Source organism: Cyprinodon variegatus, unplaced genomic scaffold, assembly GCF_000732505.1.
Source record: "Cyprinodon variegatus isolate N-32 unplaced genomic scaffold, C_variegatus-1.0 Scaffold30, whole genome shotgun sequence".
Classification (NCBI taxonomy): domain Eukaryota; kingdom Metazoa; phylum Chordata; class Actinopteri; order Cyprinodontiformes; family Cyprinodontidae; genus Cyprinodon; species Cyprinodon variegatus.
Genome location: NW_015150483.1, coordinates 1,191,396 through 1,212,559, shown reverse-complemented (window position 1 = coordinate 1,212,559; position 21,164 = coordinate 1,191,396). Strand labels below are relative to the sequence as shown.

At 37.9% G+C, this 21,164-nt stretch overlaps 1 protein-coding gene across 8 annotated transcripts in view; it reads right to left on the bottom strand.

The window, feature by feature from the left end:
* myo9b (myosin IXB) overlaps positions 1 to 13,648 on the bottom strand; it is a 66,422-nt gene extending 52,774 nt beyond the window's left edge. For all 8 annotated transcript variants that reach the window (XM_015399512.1, XM_015399519.1, XM_015399534.1 and 5 more), the window contains exon 1: positions 13,312 to 13,648. The gene's annotated coding sequence lies outside the window, so the exon portion shown is untranslated. The remainder of the gene's footprint in view (positions 1 to 13,311) is intronic.
* Positions 13,649 to 21,164: the final 7,516 nt, after the last annotated feature.

The following is a 21,164-nucleotide window of genomic DNA, read 5'->3' as shown; positions in this document are numbered from 1 at the left end:
CAGGCGAGGAGATACAGAAAGATAGCTTACCCTAAACCCTTCCCAGTACTGCTTTCTTTTTAAATGTTAATGCTTCTTTAATATGCTGTGACCTGGCTGATCTTACTGCAAGATGAAAATCCAAAAACACTAACATGAACCACAAACATATAATCCAGGGTTTGAATGATCTGCACAGAGACAATCCTCGATCAATGTGATGAGCTTGAAATCTGAGATTCAAAGCAACGGGTTCACATGGGACACACCATTCCAGACTGATTTAATGCAAACCAGAAGCCTCTGGTTCCAAAATTGGCTCTTCCTGGGATATCATGCCATTTGGTTTTGACAGGAGATTCCGGAGAGGTTTCCGGAGCAGACATCATAACCACGCTAGAGTTATAGACATGCTTAGGTAAGCAATGTGAGGATGCACGCTCTGATATAAAAGCTCTTTGCATGCATTGGAGGTACAGACTTAAAACAGAGAATAAGTGGGAGTGATTTTATCTCCTATGTACATCAAAATACCTATGGCTTTACACATTTGAATAATTCCATAAATCGAACTATGAGCTGATTATAAAGAATATATTCCAACCACGTCATCAAAGCCAACGTCCCAAAGGAGGAGCTTGAATCGATACAGGTTCAGAAAACAAAATATTCCTGAAAGGCTGGGTATGAAAATGATGCAACGGCAACAAAACCAAAAGGTATGCTGAGCAGGACCTGACTGGGGCTGTCATAATGTCAAACACGATATCAATACCCAGGACAGTACAGAATAATTGATGCCATAATAATGCCAAATAATTAAAGGCATAACTCATCCTTTTCAAGCTGAACATGGAATGTGCTTTTTTAAAGTCATAGGGAAGTCATATTTAAATTTCAAATTATTCTGGCCTAAACATGTATATAAATGTGATATTTATCAGACCCTATTGTCCCAAAAGTTAGAAAATTTCTATTTTAAAAAAATCCTCTCTTAAAACCTTTGTTTTTTTTCCCCGTCATCTTACATCCCAGTGTTCACAGGGATGGACGTCTGTGTCTTCGGCAGGCGTAGAGCTAACAGAACAGGCGAGGGATCAAACATGTACGGCTGTAAGCCTTCTACACCAAACCAAGCTTCTGCCGCCCTAGCATCCTCTACCACAACAACTTTGTCCCCGCTTTCCTCCTCTAAACAAAAAATGTATGACTGAGGACTCATCCACGACCTCTGACAAAAAACTCTCCTCCTCTTGCATGTTTCCACTGTTCATTGCGTTCCTTGACAGTGTCGTTGCTAAGATCCCTCCTTGATCCCAATGTAATTTCCCATTGGGAACCGACTAGCACTAAGTTGCTAACTGGTTAGCAAGATGCTTCCGAGACGCCAGCCTCAACCAAACTTGCTTGCGAACCTTTCGCCATAACAATCGTGCCCCCTAAATAATTGACAAACCACATTTACTTTATTCACTCGTGTAAACTCAGGAGAATTCAGAACTGCAACCGTTGGAACAGCCGCTACCCTTCGACTTTAACAGATTCACAGATACTATTAGATAAATTAGTGTACAAATGTAAAGACAAAAAAATTTAAATACAGCACAACTTGGCAAGTATTATAGAATGTTTTGGGAATTATTCATTTGACGTGCGAATAATCTAAAAATCCAAAATCAACATTAAAAAAATATGCAAAGACCACATTAGGTATAGATACCAGATTAGTATTGTAGCCAGATACAGTATTTGAGTATCGATACTCTTGACAACCCAAGACCTCACAGAATGATAATTAAGTTTAGGTACATTATTTATTGTTGGAAAAAATGATCAGATTTAAATACAAAAAAACAAAATAAAAGAAAAAAACACTAAAAAAGCAATTAGAAAGCACAGACCTCCACGAAGCAGCAAATTTTGCCCCATTTTGTGACTTCCATCTAGAGCTAAAATGCGCATCTGGATCGATCTGGATCATTAGCTTACAGTATAAATACAGCAAAGTGTGTGTCTGCAGCCTCTGGTGTTTGTGCTGCATTCACTCTGCTTTCTTCTTTGATCAGCAGATCGAGAATTTGAGCAAGGCATGGCTCACCTTTCCTTTCTTTATCTTCAGTATTATACTTCAGGATTTTTTTTTGTCTGAAGTTTAAGTTAAGCTTAATATTCAGAGCTGCCGCATCTGGTTTAGAGGGGAGCTGCTTGTTCTGCCAAATAATGTTAAAGAATTCTTTTTAAAAAATTCCTGCATCCGGATTATGATGTGGATCATCACCAAATTTAATGTCCAAGATTGTTCCTTGGACTGAGGTGCACCTTTGGTTAAAATTACATTAAAATTGATTAAGAATTTTTCAAACTATCCTGTACACAGACAGACAAACACACACACACACAAACACACACACACACACACACACACACACACACACACACAAACACAAACACAAACACACACAAACAAACACACAAACACACACAATTGACTAAAAACAAACTCCTTGGCCGAGGCTGTAAAAGCAGATTAAATCTAGTATTTTTGATTTACCGTTTAGTTAGCTCTCCCTCAGCATCATTATAGATGCATTAACACCCGTAGCTCGGATCTGTGTGTTCAGCTTGGCAACTTCCATTATATAGTTTGACACAGTTACAATTATATCTAAACCCACAAATACAGTGTCCAGGGCCTAGGGGTCTTTAGGGGGTTTATAGAGCCAAGCTTCAGCTACAGACAGCTGGACTCCCATTTGGATTGACAATATTTAGCTCTACAGAGGAGTCTGTGGTCAACTTGATGACTGACCACAAAGGCCAAATCATCATCAAGAGAGCTGGTACAGGGTTTTGCTATCAAATCTCTGCAATCTGGTCAAACCTCCTATATCTGGTCTCATCTGTCCTAAAGGTATTGCTTCAGATGCCTTGCACCTTTGCACGAGGTAAGTCATGTTTTTGTCTTTCTAAGTCTTGCAGCAATTTCTAGATTCAATCATGGCATCTTTTTACCACGTTCTAGTAACTGGCAGCAGCAATTGCTGCTGTAAGTGTAATGATGAAGTCTTTTTGTCCACATTGCATTAATTGTAATTGCTCGCATCAAGACGTAATACTTTTTGTCTTATAAAAGGTGCCTCTGTTTGGTCTAGGTGTGTTCAAGGTCCTTTACCAGGAAGCACTTCCTCCCCTGATTTAATTTACTGAACCAAAATCACACACAGAAACATAAAGTATGCCATCTGGATATGTGGAGCAGCTGCAGGCTTTTAATAAAAATAAAAAAAACAGGAAGAGAAGAGAGGAGGAAGCTAAGAGAAGGCGGAAGACAGAGAGAATTATTGTACATGCTAGTTTGGAACTGGCCAGCACTAAAATCGCTTTAAACACGTGACTCCATTGTAAGACCAAGGGAGTCATTGCTTCACACCAAACACATACTTATTCAAGTCATGATCAGGGTCCTGTTCACGTGCAAGAAGCAGATTATTCTTTGGTGGGGGTCAAAAAGGAGAAATTCAGGAAATTAAAGTGATAGTAATTGATATTGTTATTGCAGTGTTCAGCAATAGTAGAACAGTTTTACATTTCCCTGATATCTTGCAGGCCTTATTGTTTGCATATTAGAAACAAAGAAACAATACTTCTTAATGTAACCCCCCCCCCCCCCCAAAAAAAGAGTTTTTCTTCTCTTTTTTTTTCTTCTGAAAGGCCCAGCATTTTTCTTAAACTATGCAAAACGCATTTATGTTATATGTTTTTATATGGGTCATATCAGATCTCCCCTCCCCGATCCATCTAACCCAGTCATTTTGAATGATTCCTGCTGAATGTAATGGGACTAACATATGGAGCCATTCATCTGTGACCAGACTCAGACTGAATGGTAAAAATAGAGCAAAAACAAACAGAAGAGAGGGGAGCTCAGCCAATAGTGAGCACACAGCCAAGGTCTACTGTAGCTGCTCCATTGCTTCCTCCTTCAACATTAGGTTTGCGTCTTTCTTTCTTTCCATCCATTTCCCCCTCTGTGCCTCGCTTGTCTGACCTCTTTTGATACTTTTTCCTTCTCTTTCACTTCTCCTGTCACCGTCCACAGCCTTTCGGGCATCCAGTGGTCAAATACAGCTGCAGTCAGCACAGTGGAGACGCAGATAAAACCCTTATGTTGAGAACAAAATGATCCACATCCCGTTTGAGCTGATCCAAACGTTAATCTGGGTAAAAGGCCAGCTATAAAACAACCCAAAATGGTAAATGTTCCTTATGCCGTATATGTTGTCTCCTCATGTTGATTTAATATTGATCCAAGTGTTGTTTTTATAATATCAATGCTTACAGTATCTTTAGCGCACATGCTGCAAAAGATATAAGCTTCAACTTTTTCATACAATATACAGCAAATGTGATGTTTGGATGTTGTTCAGAGATGTTGGCTGCTGAGTGCTTTTTGCTTCCAGCAACACCCTGGCCAGCTCCGGCCCTGGCACGTGAAATGGGAACGGTCTGTCATCTGCACAGTCTAGCGCTGCTAAGTTTACATTTTCTTCCCCTGGCGTCATTTTAAAACGACCAAAGAACGGCCTTGATCTCCTTCTGCCTCAGCGTCGAGCAAAACCCTGCTAAAAGTTGAAGCTTAGAAGTTAAGACTTGCAGGAATTTTGCAACATGACCACAGGACATTTTTCTACACACTTTCCGAAAATATGTAAAATGATCATTTATATAGAACAATTCTACACAGGTCCAAATTATTTACAAATTCTGTTCGTATTAAGCCATGCACATGAGTCCTATGCAGCTCATATACTTGCATAAAATAAAAAATTTTGATTGAGATTTTTTGGCTGATCATCAGTTTTTTTTTTCACAGCTCTGCCCTCTCATTTTAATTTTTTTCCTTCCAGAACTAAAAAAAATAAAAGCCCCTTTTTAAGTCTATGTTTGATGTTTTTATTACTAACAGTGAACTACTTTTTGAAACATTTTCTTTTTTCTAAAAGCTGCTTCTCTAAACATCACTGTGAATTTACAAATATTGTTAAATTCCTCTGTTTATGGGCAAGAGTTCTCTATAAAGCAAACTGTATAGCTGTGTTCATATGACCATTTTGGATTACTAACTTTTCTCAGTTATTTAGACACCACAAAATATAGAAGTGAAACCGTATCCCGAAATATTCTTGTTCACTGCAATGAATAGGTAGCATTCAGTTTTAAGAGGAAACAGCTCAGAATACTATGTTTCTGTCATTTTATAGTGTAACTATAAACAGGTGTTAATAAACCTTTAACATTTTCCCATTTGGACATTTTGAGACAGTTTTTCAATATATTTTGATTAATAAGCAAAAGCAGAGCTGGTAAACGCTGGTACATGTATGTGTTCCCTAAAGAATAAAGTGCTCTAGTCCCCAACTGTGAAATATCTAAAATACTTGTTTTAGTTCGACTCTTCAAAAGGGAAATATGTACATGTTTCCTAATGTATTGTCCACACTGAGGCTGCCTGAACAAACCATACGACTTGTACAAAACACAGTTTCCCTTCCTTAAACCTGCTGTTCTTTTTCCAACTTCATTTAAAATCACTGATCCTAAGCATGACTGACTTAGAGTTCCTCATTTGGTAACAACACCCGCACAGAAAAGCGTTGTTGGAAGTCCACTAAACGTTGTCCTTTCGCTTTCCGACAAGGGATGGTCAGATATTAAATCTTCCAAGTTCTCTGCAGTGCCATCACAGTCAGCTGATCAAATATTTGTAACCACAATCCAGCCGAGGAAGCCTGGTTGAGTCATTTCTTTCACAGCAACTAGCATCTTGAGCATGTGACCACATCTGCACACAACGAGAACAGAAAACTTTTGGCATAAATTCATGTATGCAAAATGTAACTTCTAAGTGATCAAGCAGATTAACAGAAACAATGGATAAGCAGAAAGAAACAGTCTATTAGTCTAAATTAAGAAGACTGGATAGACACACATACAGAAGCAGATGTAGCTGGTGCTCATTAGCTGTGGTCTGTGCCTCATAATTACATTTTGCACTAACGGTGCTGGGCAACTGCAAACAGAGCCTCAGGGCGCGCCCTTGCCCAGATCAACCATAATAATCCAGAGTCAAGGGACATGATCGTTAGGACATAGGGAGACAAAGCTAGTCAGCCTTTAGCCATTCGTGGTTCAGACTGGAATTCTACCACAATCCAGAAAAAAGGCAGGAATAAAAATATAAAAATTAGGCAATAATGTTGGAAGGACCTGCTTTTCTATGAGGGAACTGCTTTTGAGTGTACCGTTTGCAACCGGTGCTATTAAGCGGTTGCTCTATATTTCTAGCTGACACGTTGCAGACTCTCAGTTTGTGAGTGAAGAGCCATCAGATAAAGCCTGGGTTAAAAGGTTTGAGGGTTTCTACGCCAGAAAAAATTACAACAAGAAATAAAAGAAACTAAACCCAATTAAAAAATGGCTGCAGACAAGCTGATAGAAACTGTTTTAATGTGTCTTCTATGAGACTTGGCAGAAGAAGCATTTTAAAACTGTTTTTTATGTTTAACTTCTGACTCACAGCTGAGTCTGTAACCAGCCTTTAAACATGCAGTTTTAACATCAGACTGCGCTCCCTATCAACTTGCTTTGTTTGGGCACAGTGATGATAGCTGGGACTGAGCTAAGGAAAAACAAACCATTTCACTGCAAGTAAACCATCGTTTACCAGTCTTTCTTTTCCTCACTTACAGTCTTTCATTAAGACTGGCTCTATTTATAAAGGCCATAAACTCCCCTAACTACACTGAAAGAGCATGTTGGAGACAGACATTCAGGAGTTTGGAGAACTAAAAAACATTTCAATTCCCTCATTTTTCTAGCTTTTTAAGTGCTAACTAAAAATATTATTTTTGGGTGGATGGATGGAACGACAGGAATTGAACACTGTATCAATTTCCTTCCTTTCTACCCATGTCCCATTACTTTCTCCATACCTGGCTCACTTTCCAACATGCAAATTCTTCAAAGCAAATTTAGGTCATAAGTCTCTGCAGAACCTGAAGCTATTCTTTTCTAAAATCTCCCGGCAGAGACCGGCAGTCTCTGGAGCATAACTCTGACTGAGCTAAACTAAGCTCTGACATACTTTATGAAAACAAAACCACATGATATGTACCCCCATGTCCCATTTCTTCTTTCTAGCCTCTTTGTCATTGCATTCAGTACTAGTACATGGGACAACACTGTAGGGAATTGGCTAATTTTATTAATAAAAGCATATGAGCCCTTCTAGTCTCCTGAAAAGCATGATTAGCATGGCTAATTTATCCTAGCCTGCAGTTATGTTATCCCCTGAATCTAAGCTTTTAGCAGGAAAGTGGAAAAACTAACCCAGTCAGTCCTGAAGTTCAACAGGCTCAGAATAACAAAGATGTTTTCCAAATATGTGCACGTATGTCAATAACCAAACAAGCCTTAACAAGTCGGACGGTTCTTGCCAAGCCCAAAAAGGTTTTCCTGCTAATGAAGGTGGCGACTTTGACTGACTGACATCCAGAGCAAAGGCCCAGTTATATTTACAATCAAATGCTTCAGGAGCCATCTCATTCAGACACTAGATATGTAAAAATGCCAGTTTATCCTCAAGAAAAATTTGAGTAACAGAAGTTTACAACCAACTCATGCCTTCCATGTGATCAGAATTAAGTTTAAAAGATTTAAATGACTCCAAACCTACCTTAGATGAGATTCTTCTTTAGATACTGGGATATCTTTATAATGCGATTCTCTCTGCCGCATTGCAGCTTTATATGTTACAGGATCTCCACACTGCGGAAGGTGTTGCATTGTGTGTCAAGGGCTGATTTTGCTGCTTTTTTGGCCTCATAACAAACCTGAATCAACCTGATTGTAAAAACTTTCAAACCTGATCCTGAACAACTGAAACAGTTCTTGGACTTAGAAACATTACAATAATAATCCTGCTGTTATTCATTTATTTTGTGGCATACTTTAAATAAGGTGTATTTGAAAAACAGGTCCAGTTTAAAGCCGGGTACGATTTATGAGCAGTCAGCGAGGAACAGTGCTTCACACCCTATACAAAATAATCCTTTTTGATCCCGACTGAATGAATCCCAAGCGCCTGAGCCAGTTCTTCCAGAGCCAAAATATTGCTAGCTAGAGGGTTAAACACGGAGTTTAATGAGGTGAGATGAATATTAGAAGTACTATGACTTTATTTATCACTATATACAATGTAATCCATGTGAAAGCACTTTTTTAATATTTTAGAAATTACCGTATTAATCAAGTATATCTTTTGATAATCTGTTAAATAATATATATTATAAATAAATTGTGTGTAATCTGTGTATTCTTTTTACACTGCCAGAATTGACTGTAACTGTCTAAGATTGCCTGGATCAAAGGTTTTCTAAGACATTTAATCATCTTTCAGCGTCTTTCTTTAAAATTCAGCTGCTTCTTCCACTCACTTTCAGATGAATGACCAGTTGGTTCAAAAAAACACTACCTCAATGAGCATTCAAACATGCCATCTTCATTTTTACTCTTCTTCTAACTAAATGTGATACTCTTACATCTAATCCTGTCTTCCTGCTTTAGGTACGCTGGGACAGCTGGCATTCACAATAAAGGGCTGGTTATACTACCGCAGCAGTGTGTCGTAGTGAGCTTGATGCATATTTATGCCCAACTTTGAAACGTGGTCTGTGCTAAGTTATTCCACGCCACAACCCAAGACGGACAATCTTGAACTAGCTGTGGGTCTAGATACAGAGACACAGGGGGGCAACTTTGTTCGACAACGGGGTGACATGAGCGTGAAAAAGAGCAGGGATCCAGGTGGAAAAAAGTGTCCCAGCATTCTCGCGCACCTCGCTCTTCTAGCTGGTCCATCTTCACTAGTCGTTTTCCACAATGGCGGTCATACGAACAAAACAAGCCACTAAGGTACCAAACTGGAAATACACATAGTGTAGAACGGATGTAGATTTGACAAATCAGATCCCACCTGTCTGCAGTCTGCCTTATTTTCGGAGTGTCTGCGGAAGGGGTGGGGGCATATCTGCACAGAAAACCTGGTAACTGAGTGTAAATCAGCCTTAAGAGCGAACCTCTGCAGGTTTTGGATAAACTGTGCCAGGGTATGTTTCTAGGGCCGGTTTCAGGGTCCTGTATGGGATCACAGCAGCGTGATTGGGTCCATAACAAGACTCTCTTTAGGAAAAAACTTTCCAGCATTTGATTTGAAGTGAGGAAAAAAAACAAAACAAACTGACTTCCCTCCCAAAAATTACAAATATAAAGCTAGAAATGACCAGCTCCAATAAGCACACAGGGGTTTATACCTCACAAAAGCAAACTTATTATTCTGTTTTCCTTAAGCCGCTATTATTCTGTCTTATCATGTTGATATAAAAGAAGAACCTAATGAGAATTTTCACATAAAGCTGTGAGACTGCAGATATGGACGTCGTGTCTCCCGTAACCTTCATAACCAGGTGCACCAGCTGCACAGAGACAAGGCATGCTGCTAAGGGACTCATTAGGAGTCTCTGGGCATCAGCCTCAGCCTGGTCCTCTGCACTCATTCTGTCTGAGACTTTAGGTTCTTTAAAAGGGACACAGAAAACTCCAGAATAATCTGAATTAGTTTAATTCCAATAAGGTTTAAACACAAAGCTTAAAAACGGTTTTCCACCAATACTAAAATACAGAATCACTCCAGATAAAGCACATAAACAGAGGTGTTTAAAGATTTACTCTAACCTACACGGAAGTTCACTTTGCAGCCTATAAACCCCACACCTCTTAAGTCATAGAAAAAAGCAAATTGGAGGCCCATACTCGAGTTTAGTAATATTCTGGTTAGTTTTGCAACAGATTTAAAAAACAACTTAATCATTCGTGTCATCAGAGCTAACCAACTAAACCAGTTCCAAAGCCACAGGATTACCAGGAACACAAAAAGTCTGCAATCTGATAGACACCCAGGATGGAAAAAAAAAACTCAAAGGGGTGATTCTATCAAACATAATAACACTGCTGAGATCTAATAAGGCCAATCTTGATCTCCTGCAGGCTAATTAGAGAGATGGCAAACCAAGATCCTTTGAGGCAGGCATCTGTTCCTCCACGATTGTACACAAACCAGTAAGACATGCGGACAGTTCAACTGCAAACTGGAGGCTAGCTGGTGCTCCTTCCCATCCCCCTTCTCATCCCCTCCACTGTCAGATCTGTAGCAGGGCTATCAGGGAAGAAACCATTAGTGGGGAGCCATATGGTCCCTTTCTTTCAATTGATGGCAGTGAGCCATTCTGTAGGCTGCATGTTTGTCCGTGCTTTAAGGAGGTATGGTGTAGAAACATGTGGTGAGGGATGCTCCTTCTAATGCCAACATTTCCACATATTTAAAACAGATGGAAGAACCTGGAGCTATTTGAAAAGTGATACTTTAGGGAAATTCTGGGGTATTCTGTTACTGCTTTGGTAGTATAGAAAACATCACCTGTCTAGTAATCACTATATATCTTTTATATTGTATATTTTTTTTTATTTCTCTAGGTATATTAGATATTTGTTTGATACTTTAGACATGTTTTATCATTATTATATTATCATTGCTGTGTTTTTAAATGATATCATTATAAAAGTAATCATGACATTTTCAAATTAATTGGACTGTATTTTGCTAAGTGGAAACATCAAACCCAGCACCCATACTTATTACCCACTGTAACTTAACTGTTAATTAGGAGAGCAGATCAATTATTTTAGATCCATAAGAAAATATGTTGACCCAGTATTCAGCCAGAGATCTACCAATATTTCCTTGATCAGCTTTGATCATTAAGGATGATACCTTTATATGATACCTTTAATAACACGGCAAGGTTTAGAATTGGAATAAAACAACTTTGTTTTAATTGAGTTTAGTATACACTTTGTGTATAAAAAACCAAATTTCATTTTGTACAGCTTTCCTTTCCATTTCTTAAACTGTGTAAAAACATACAAAAAATGCATTAATATGGAAGTTCAGAACATTAAATATATATGGTGCAATTCTGCAGTGTTTTGGTTTGGTGTTATCAGTGTGATGCAGAGTCTGTGACATGATTTAGAGTTTTCTCAACAGCTTAGCAGATGGCAGTGAGGAAGAAGCTGTTGCAGAACCTGCTGGTTCTGCATCCAATGCTGTGGCGCCTCTTCCCAGAGGGCAGCAGGGAGAACAGTCCATGGTGGGGGTGTGAGGGGTCATTTATAGTGTTAATATTAGGGGCCATACAGTTAATTCATTCAACAGTAGTATCAGATATAGGCAGATTATCGAAACCTGTGTATCGTATCGGATTGGGGAAAAAGGGATTGGTGCGTCTCTAGTTTTAACCCTTTATAGGGCACTCAGTGAAATACTTTGAAAATCAAAATATCAAGCCAATGGTGTTATTGGAATCCAGGACAAGACCTTATTAGCTTTGTAACATTCCAAAAATATGGAAATTTTGATGGCAAAAAATGTATGTCAATGTAATAACAAGAAACGCCAATTTTCCCGAATATATTAAGAAAAATAAGAAGAAATTCACGAAAAACACTAAGAAAGAAAGAAAGAGATTTTATTTTGGTACAACATAACCTTAGAGGTATTAATGCTGATACTGGCACTCACATTTTTTTAATTTATAAACCTAAATATAATTGTTAACTAGGCTTATTTACTTTTTAAGTTTTCAATTTTTCAATTCACTTTTATTTTTACCTTTTTTTCATGGCTTAAGGTTTTTTTTTAACTTAATTCACAGTACACTGGAAAAAGATCTTGTTCTTATAGATATCACTGAGGGACGGGGGGGACATCAGGGGCGGAGCTAGATGGGGGGCCAGGGGTGGCCATGGTTACCCTTAGCCAATCATTGGCCACCCCTAACATTTTTCCCCCTCAAATACAGATGGTGGCAGCACTAATAGTCTCAAGTGGAATATTCAAAACTTTTTTTTATTTTTTATGGTTAATTATACGCATAGATATACTGACATCAGAGATGATAAGTACAGAAATCACGCTCTTTTCCTAACTTTTAATTTTGTGTTATATGGGGTAAAGAGAAAATTATTTTAAACAAAAGCATTTTTTTCTTTATTATCCTTTTGATTATGAAAGAGGACTCTTCAGTGAAGTCGTAGATAAAAAAAAAACAACAAAAATCTTTTTTTAAATAATCAATTTATGTAGATATTAGTGCTTGTAAATATCAATTTTATGCAGAACATTTATTGATACAAGTAGGTAAGTCATGACAATGATGACTGATTTATGCCCCAGAACTCAAAGCTGAGTTTTATCCACTATACCTTTTATCTAGAAATTACGTATGTTTAAATATATGCTTCTATTTGATAGCAAAGGCTGCAGGAAAGTATAGTTAGTCTTTATTTAGAAAATATGGATGTTTTGCTTGCTAATTTTCCTGTGTAGTTTGACGGTGATGTTCTGGTGCCTATCCGCTTTTGGCCCCTCTCAGTGTACATTAGTTATTGCCTGGCCACCCTTATAAAAAATTTCTGGCTACGCCTCTGAACTCCATTTGTAAGGGGTATGCACCCAATGGTAATCTGCCCTATAAAGGGTTAATAACCTAAAACCTACAGCTAATTTAATCCTTCACATATTGAAATTCTAGGAGAAAAAACAAACTATAGTGACAAAAATGTATAGAAATCAGCATTGGTCAGAAAACACCTAATCACTACATATATTAATGTAACACATACTCTGGAAAGTCTCACTTCTTAAATCGTCTTCTAAAGAAACGATTGTCTGCCTGTGTGACATGAGGAAGTGTGCATATGAGTTATCAAAAGCGTCATGTGAATCATTCCTGCAATGTTTCCCCACCAGGACTGAATGGCTGCAGATGAAGTGACATGTCTAACAATGTGGTACATCTGTTTCAGTCATACTCATCCACTCAGTTATATTTAGAAACATGAACAAGCTGTGATGCGGTTAAGTCTGAGAAAGAAAAAAAAAATGCATTTAAAGACAACATCTAAGCAGCTCGGCAACACCTATGCTGATATAATTTCATAAAATATCAGCTACTCTCTGTTCAGGACAAAACATGAGGCCATGTTCTTATAACTTAGTATTCATTCCTTTACAAATACTGTAAATAAATCCTAATTTAGGTATATTCATGCTACTTTATTAGATAAATCTTTTAACAGAGGAAAAAAAGGTGTATTTAAAAAGAAGTTGAAACAGAGCTTTAGGTAAAACTAATCAGCATTTCTTTAACGTACCTTTCCCTGCTGTTTGTCTCATTGTCCTGGTTTAATCCTCACAGCAGCATTCCCCGCGAATAAACCGACCGTTGGTCTAAATTCACAAACACGGCAATGCTGCTGCTGCTTTTTTCCAGTTGTTTCTTTGTTTTCTTCTCCTCGGTTAGAAAACAGGAGTGAGTTGATTCAAAAGCAGGCTAATGGGTTCCCAGTCAGACAAAGCTCAGCGCTGAGGAACGAAACAGTCCGAGAAAATAAATTTCCGCATCCTCCTTTTTTTTTTCTTTTTTTTTTTTTGACGTCTCTAATTTATAAAAAAAATTTCGTTTCAGGCAGGGGGAAAAAAAAAACGAAAAGTCAGCTGTGTCTTAACAGACACGGCTAACCAGCTAGCCTGGCGCTACTTCCTTTCTCCTTGTCTTTAAAAACAGTAGCAGCCTGAGCGTTAAAAAAAAAAGTTGAGGAAAAGGCAGATTCTACACAATGAAGGCACCCTGTTGCTGTCTGGCGTTTCTTACAGAGCAGCGCCCCCTGCTGGTTTTTAGCGGCAGTGCTGCTGAGTGGAACAAAGGCCTTCAAACTGTTGAGTTCACTGCTGGTGGCGCCACCAAGTGGTGTGTAGGGGGATATTTCTATGTCGGACAAATAAAATAAAAGTAAAAAAAAAATAATAAAAAACAATGTGCTTCAAATGTACTTTATTCCCCTTTGAAAGCGCAAGCCCTGGTGAGGTATAAAGAACAAAACTAAAAAAACAATTGTAATTGTATATATATATATGACCCCTGGAAACATTAGGTCTTCCATACTCCATCTATTTGGGTTGAGGTCAGGAATTAATCCCAGGTTGACCAGACCCTTCTGCTATAACTGATCCAAGAAACATCAGTGGAGGAGATCCTGCCTTGTTCTGATCCAAAACACTCCCTCATAAGATAAAAAACTACCCTCCCTTAGATACTTTGGCCTGAATGAATATATATATATATATATATATCCTCCTTTTTTGACGTCTCTAATTTATAAATAAATACGAGATTCTTTTCCTTTGAATATACTTAAAAATATATACATAGGTATATCATAAATATATACATTGTTTTATTGTATTAAAAATCATAACAGAAATAAAGAAGCAAGTAATTTCATATAATGCATATGAAGAGTGTTCAATAAATCAGAGGCGTAGCCAGAACATTTTTATCAGGGTGGTCAGGCAATAACCAATCTACACTGTTCCAAGAGGAAAATGAACAACCACAACATCCATATTTTCTAAATAAAGACAAACTATACTTCCCTACAGCCTTTGCTAACAAACAGATGCATATATTTAAACATCCATCTAGATAAAAGGTATAGTGGATAAAGTTCTTTCAGCTTTAAGTTCTGGGTTGAACATCTTTTTTCATTGTTATTACTTACCTACTTTTATCAATAATCATTCTGCATAAAATTGATATTCACAAGTACTAATCTCTACAAAAATTGTTTATTTACTAAGTTTTTAGAATAGATATTTATGTTATTTAACTGAAGACTGACTTGCATTTTCTCTTTGCCCCATATAACACAAAATCTAGTTCTGAAAAGAGCATGAATTCTGTACTTATCATCTTTAATGTTAGTATATTGATGTGTATAATTAATCACTGTGTTTTTTTTGTCAAGTAATGGTTAATCTATGAAAAATTAAAATGTTTTGAGAGTATTATCACTTGTGAGTATTACTGCTACCACTGTCAGTATTATGGGGATAAAATGGTAGGGGTGACCACAGGGGTGGCCAATGATTGGGTAAGGGTGGCCAAGGCCACCCCTGCCACCCCCCTCTAGCTCCACCCCTGCAATAAATGAAGTTTGTACTTCTTATCTTACTGTAAAAAAAAAGTTGTTTTTTTGTTGTTGTTTTTTTAGCTGTTCAGGTAATATAGAAAAAATAAATAAATAAATAAAGGCCATTATAAGTAGAGCTCATGTCATCACTTCAGTGTCAGTTTTCATACCTTTATTAAATCTTCACACCAACTTATTCCTGTACAGGTGAAAGGTTGGTCAGGGTCCATCATGATTCACTCCACCACATGGCTGTTTCTGGTTTCAGAGTGAATACGACCTTTAGTAACAAGAAACAGGTTTTACAGCATTTTGCTGTCTTGACAAAAGGGCATTTATGAGTCCAGCTGGATTGAGATACATTCATGTGAAGTAGGTTAAGGAGAAAAACAAATCGGTCTCCTGTGTCCATAAAAGAACATGCAACAAATTATCATAATACCGGGCTATTACACAGCTGGGTACCTGGTTAGAAGTTGGTTATACAGTTTTCCTCTTTATCAAGCTTTCTGCTATCTTTTATGAATTTTCACAATCTTTGCAACCCTTCCTGGAGCTAAAAAAATATATAATTTGTTCATTTTCCTGGACCAAGTGAATCTGTACAAGGAGTACAACTGTAGTACCCCATTGGGCCACAAGATGTCCCCCTAGTTCTAATTTTCATTAGTCTAGCATGGAGCCTGAAGGGGTCACACACCTTTTACCAGGCACCTAGCACTATAGAGCTATATGAAACAGATAGCAGGAAGGAATATGTCATTGATGGTTAACAAGGTTAAGATTAATGTTCTTTTTACATGAACTAACCACTATGGGGGGAAAAAATAGAGAATTGCTTTGACAAGGATTTGTGAAAGTTAATAATTAGCCTACACTGTTTAATTAAGACTTCTGCCTCAGAGAAACATATTTAGTTTCCTCTAACGTTTCAGAAAATATATTGGAATGACCGCAAAGATCACTACCAATAACCCAATGAAGCTGTCTTATTTGTAAATGTATCCAAGATGTTTCCTAGGCTTAAAAGAAACATTACTATTTTTTTTGTTTTCACAATTAACTTGAGTTCCTACTCAGAGTCGATGTGACCCACTTTTGATTTAAAGGTTTCAACAAAATTTATATTTTAAATTAAGTAAAATTCAAAAACATTGTATTAATCCCAAAGGGAAATTGACATTTTGAAGTAACTCATCTGCCTTTCTTTAACAAGTTGTTGAATATCTTTAGCTGTAGGCAGGAAGGATCTTCTGCTGCGGTCTGTCTTGAACCAGATCTGGAGGAGCCTTTTTAAATAATTTGCTCTGATGTTGTTGCCCCATCAGAAGATGGCAGAAGAGATCACACTCTCCACCACAGACTGATAGCATCTTAGTGCAAATACCAAAGGACCTTATCTTCCTTAAGAAGAACAGTCTGCTCTGTCCCCTGATGTAGCTGTCATCACAGTTACATTTCCAGTCAGGTTTGTTGTCTAGGCCAACACCAAGGTATTCATTCTCCTCCACTTCTTCCCCACTTCTTGTTGCAGTTTCTTCTAAAACCTACAATCATCTTCCTTGTGTCGTTCACATTCAGGATGAGATTTCCATTTCGCTCTATGCACTCAGCTTCTTGTCCGTGCTGCGCCACAACACCTACCTAGGAGAAAATATCAGCTGGCCTGCTGTCATCCACATCTCCCATTATAGATGATGGAGCTGGGTCTGTTTTTCTGTGTTTACTCCTGTTTCTCTCCTAGATATAGCTATGTGTTATGCTTTTACTATGATTAATGTATGTTGATTGATTGATTGACTTTATTGATCTCACAGTGGATAAATTTACTTGTTACATCAGTCAAAGGGGAACAAGAATGTCCCAGAGGAGGAAAAAGGTGCGTATGATATATACAGTATATACAGTTCGTCCATCTATGACATTTTTTCTTTTTTTTTTTTTTATAGTAGGATTATTATACAGGGTTATTGCACAGGGTGTACATGGGTATTTATATAGATATATATATAACTATATATATTTATATATATAGTTATGGCACTGGGTGTCAAATATAGAGAAACAGGTTATTGCACAGGGTATCAAATAGTAATTGCACATTATACATTGCACAAGTTATTGCTTTTGCATTGTCGCATTGTAGAGTCTGGTTGCAGCAGGGATGAATGACCTGCAATAGCGCTCCTTTTTACAGACAGGTTGTAAAATTATTTCACTAAAGGAGCTGCTCAGCTCCTCTACAGCCTGGTACAGAGGGTGGAGGGTGTTGTTCATGATGGAGGTAAACTTGGACAGCACCCTCCTCTCAGCCACTTCCTCCACTGAGTCCAGAGTGCAGCCTAGGACAGAAGCGGCCTTTCTCACTAGTTTGTTCAGTCTCTTTCTGTCCCGCTCCGCACTGCCAGGGGCCCAGCAGACAACAGCTAGAGGAGGGCTGATGCAACCACAGAATTACAGAAAGTTTTAAGCAGGGGCCTGCTCACTCCAAAGGACCTCAGCCTCTTAAGGGGGTGGAAGCAGCTCTGGCCTTTCTTATACAAGGCATCGGTGATATGAGTCTAGTCCAGTTTGTTATTGACGTTTGTATGTGCACTCTTTCATTACTTTTGACATGAAAACTGGCTCAGAGCTCATCTGATTTACTTTTTACTTTACTTTTACTTTTTCAGTTCTTGACAGAGTGAGCTATGGAGCTAGTTTTCCGTTACCTTTTCTAACATAGAAAGTATTTATATATTTTTTAGTGCTTCTGTGGTGGGAAAAATTTATCTCGTATTAATATCTTTTTATTGGTGCTGAGTTACATTCATTCAGGCCAAAGTATCTAAGGGAGGGTAGTTTTTTTATCTTATGAGGGAGTGTTTTGGATAAGAACAAGGCAGGATCTCCTCCACTGATTTTTCTTGGAGCAGTTATGGCAGAAGGGTCTGGTAAACCTGGGATTAATTCCTGACCTCAACCCAAATAGATGGAGTATGGAAGACCTAATGTTTCCAGAGGTCAGCAGGAGATTTCGAACTGATGTTTTTGAGTTGGTGGGAAATCTTTAGTTGGTACGGCTCGAATATTTTCTAGATTTAAAATCAATATGAATGTAACAGTTTCTACTGGTGACAAAGGTAGATTTGGGTTTGTTTCCTCTTGAAAACCAAAGACTTTTAGGCAGGATTAACATCCAAGGGCTCTCCTTAGGTTTTAAGAAGAAGGCTCGTAAATATAGCTGAGAAGATAGTTGGTTTTGCAGAGATGTCAGTAATCTAGTGTGGGATCCCCCCATTTATCCAGGTTGGCAACAGGGCACAGGTGTGCATAGTGAATATGGGCATATTACCAGTAGATACATAGGAAAAGACATTTAAAAAAAAAAATTTCATGAACAAAGGAGCAATTCCTATATTTTAAGATCATTAAGGATAATAATGAGTGTTTATTTAGACCTGTACACAATTTTAAAAGACAAAGGCATTTTGAATCAATACATCTAGACAAAGAAAAATGAAATATTTGTCATATTACACCTCTAAAATGCAAACTCTGTACCAAATGATTTATTGATTTTCACAGCACAGAGAACACTCTAGAAACTGACCTGGAATTTTTACGATCAACGGATGGGGTGATGGCGCCCTCATGGTCTGTGCATCATGCAGCTTAAATAAAGCAAACACGTATAATAATTCTGTTCCACTGTTTGGGAACAGCTGGTATTAGTTGGTGAATTCCCCTCTTTTTCTGTTCAGTGATGTGCTGTATACTTTGCCATTTACATCACTGATGTTCTTCTATCCTCTGCCTTTAATTTGCTTTTTTCCTACCGGGACATTGGAACTTTCATGGCTCTACAGCTTGTTTTCCCTTCATCTGAGGGCAGAGTCAAGGCCTGCCAGTAGATTCATGATGTCCTTATTCATCCAAGCTGTTAAAAGAATTGGACACCTGGTAGTGTGTGTAGAAAACATGGCGGAAGACTACACGGCTTGAGCATCTGTCTCAGTATCACTTGTAAGACTTCACAGTGTCCCAAATGCCTGAAACTTACCCATTGTTGATTTACATCTATAGGGGTCTTTTTTGTGAGAGAAGTGAAACATCTAAAAACTGTTCTGCCATCTATTCAAGCATTCAGTATCAATATGACCAGGATGAAAAGTTATGCAAACACTGTACACTTACAAAATGCAGTATTCTGAGTTGAAAGAGAGATAAAGCTTTATTGTCACTGTTATAATAATCGCATCCTGATGGCAGTAAGGCACTTTAGCACTCCTCTGCTTTTCAGACCCAAAAGCAATCACACATAAAAACATCTTCTAAGGTCGACTCTGAAACCAGATTACACTTCAACACTTTAATCTAAACTCTCTTTCCCACTAAAATTAGAGGGTTAACACAGGTTTTAAACGCATGTTGATCCGCTAACAATTGGCATTTGGCTCTTTAGCTTTTTTTGTTTTTTATGGCAAAACGAAAAAAGTTTTTTTTTCAGGCGTCATTACACTGTCACGAGCAACAAAATGAACTCATTTTGCATTTAACCCATCTCCTTGGGCATTGTGCCCGGGGAGCAGTGTGGGGTCTTCCTCAGGGACCCAGAGTGTCACTCTGTGGGAGTGGGACTTGAACTCAGAACCCAAAGCCTTAAGGACCAACACTGGAAGCTCATTCCCCTACAGCTTGGATAAGAACCCAGGCTTCCTGTTTGCAGGATGGGCGACTTACCACTTGAGCTAGCCAGCTGCTAAAAATTGTAGCGTGTTTGCAACCAAGTAAGTGACTCGCAATGAAACCAAGCGTCCAGTCGCAAAGTTCTCTATACAATAGCAGCACCAGTACTCCCAGCAACCCCAGCCGGGAAAAGCATGACAGAAAATGGATGGATAGATTCACAGAACCTTTGTTATTGAGATTTTGCCATAAAAAGTATCCATATGTGCCTCTATTTAAGACTTCTGTTGTGAATTTACCAAATTCACAACAAGGCTGAGACATCTTCATCAGAGTGTTTTCTAAGCATAGAGACAAAAGTCCTGTTTCCCATTATTCTGGGATTCAACAAACAGAAATATTTATGTTATTTCCCAAAATGGTTGTCTTTATATTTAATCTGTGCTATCTTCTGGTTTTGACTTTCAATAATTTTTTTAAAAGTAAACATCTTTGGCTTTCAAGTCTTTTTATTTTTTTTATCCTTTGTTGTATGCACATGGTTTTCAGGTTTACTTCCTGTCCAAAGATCTGCAGCATCAGTTAAAAAGGTGTAACCTCGAAAATGCAAACTGATGCAAAGTGAAACTATCCTCCCAAGCCTGTCCTCAAACGCTATAAATCGAGAAAACAAAGCACAGTGGTAAATAAAATAGCTGACACACACACATCCACACCCTACAGGCAGACTTTGCATTGACAGCCATTCATTTTTTAAGCCGCATTTATGTATGACCCTAACCATTACCATAACATTGATAACACTAGCCTTAACCTACAGAATTCACAGCACTGTTCACACAAATACACAGCGGATGTGAGCGTATGTTTTTATTTCTATTTTTATGAGGACATTTTAAGTTTCTCTGCCTTATCTAACAAAAAATAGTAATCTAGAACAGTGAACGTTTAAATGCAGAAGCATCATATCTCTCATAACTACACACTTTGAGGGCTTTTTCAACAAGATTTGTTGATCAAAATGTAAATCTGTGTTAAACAGTAAAATAAATGGTTAAAGTAATAAAATAATAAAATTTAAAAGATGGTAGTTTTGTGATTTAAGAAGGAAACTAGCTTATTTTATTGCAATATATATCTATTTACTGATATTGATTTCCTTGTTCATCTGTTGAAAAAAGTCAGTCGGGCACATAAACAATTCTTGTAATTCAAAAATTACAAGAAAAAGTTTTGGAACCACTGATCTAGAAATTTTGGACTAGACTTAGATAAGATAGCTTGTAGTTGAAACCTTAACAATTCCGGAGAAACACACACACACACACACACACACACACACACACACACACACACACACACACACA